Source organism: Echinops telfairi, unplaced genomic scaffold (assembly GCF_000313985.2).
Source record: "Echinops telfairi isolate 266 unplaced genomic scaffold, ASM31398v2 ScPeMD7_7462;HRSCAF=8500, whole genome shotgun sequence".
In the NCBI taxonomy this organism is placed as follows: Eukaryota; Metazoa; Chordata; class Mammalia; order Afrosoricida; family Tenrecidae; genus Echinops; species Echinops telfairi.
This window is the reverse complement of record NW_022111362.1, coordinates 5169243-5170841: the sequence shown is the minus strand read 5'-3', so window position 1 is coordinate 5170841 and position 1599 is coordinate 5169243.

Sequence of the window (1599 nt, the reverse complement as noted above, 5' to 3'; positions counted from 1 at the left end):
AAAGTGGGGATAATGGGCATCTATGTCTGGTTCCCATTTTCAATTGCAATGATTTCAGCTTTCCTCCATCCAGTATGATACTGACTGTTGGATATTAAGATATGGCCCTTTTTATGTTGAGGAATTACCTTATATTTAATTGTTGTTTTTATTAGGAATGGGTGTTGGATATTGCCAAATCCTTTTTCTGCATGAATTGATATGATCATCTGGTTCTTCTTCTATATTTTATTTATATGGTGGTATGAATACCACTTGGGCATGATGTATTATTATTATTTTGATATGTTGTTGAAGTCTATTGGCCAGGATTTTGTTGAGAATCTATGGTGATGAGAGATATTGGCCTGTAGTTTTCTATCTGTGTGGGGTCTTCCTTTCGTTGTCATCGATTTGGTAAATTTTTTTCTATCTTTTGACTCTCAGTCTGTTTTTGTCTGTGAGTTTGAGGTGTGTTTCTTGAAGGCAGCAGATAGATGGATCTTGCTTCCTAATCCAGTCTGATACGCTTTGTCTGTTGATTGGTGTATTTAGCCCATTGACTTTCATTGTTATTAATTCTAAATGAAGGTTAGTTGCTATCATATTGTATTATTTGTGTTTGGGATTCTTCTTTTCTGTTGTTGGGAGGGGGGTATCTATTCATATCTTTGTTTCCCCTCTAGATCTACTGTTTTGGATGTTTTTAGTGTGTTGATTTCTAGATAGTGGTACTCACTGTAGCGATCTCATAATGATTTTGTGCTGTTGATTTTCTGACCATAGAGATATGGTTAGTGTTTTCTGCAATGCTGGTGTTGTTTTTATGAATTCTCTAAATATTTCCTTGTTTGGGAATACTTTTATTTCTTTTTTTATATGTAATATATCACTTTGCTGGATACAGGATTTTGGTTGGCAGGTTTTTACTTTCAAAGTTTGATCTATGTTGCTCCACTTTATTCTTTCCTGCATATTTTCTGCTGAGAGCTCTGAGTTTATTCTAATCCAATTACCTCTGTGACTTTTTCCCTCTCTAGCTGCTCTCAAGATTCTCTCCTTTTCCTTGAAGTTTAATATTTTGACTACCATATATCCCGATGTCTGCCTCCACACCCCCCTCCCCCTTGGGGTCTAACCTTTTTCGAGTTCTCTACTAATTTATATGTAGATTTGTTTGTTCATTCCTGTTCCTGTATGCTAAATGAGACATTTATTACTTCTGTTCATGGTGTCTCACATCATCCTCAGGGTTTCTTCAGATTATTTTGATTTTTTGTTTGTGTTTCTCTCATTTGTTCGTTGTCTTCAAGTTCATAGATTCAATTTTCATTTTCTTCCATTCTATTGCTCAGTGGTTTGTTGTTGTTGTTTTTTTTTTGCTACAATTATTTTATTGGGGATTCATACAACTCTTTTCACAATCCATCCATACATCCATTGTGTCAAGCATATTTGTACATTTTTTGCTCTCATCATAGAATACATCTTTTTTTCCCCCAAGCACACTTGTACATTCATTGCCCTCATCATTCTCAAAACATGGCTTTCTACTTCAGGCCTTGGTATCAGTTCATTTTTTCCCTCCCTCCCTGTCCCCCTCTCTCATGAACCCTTGAT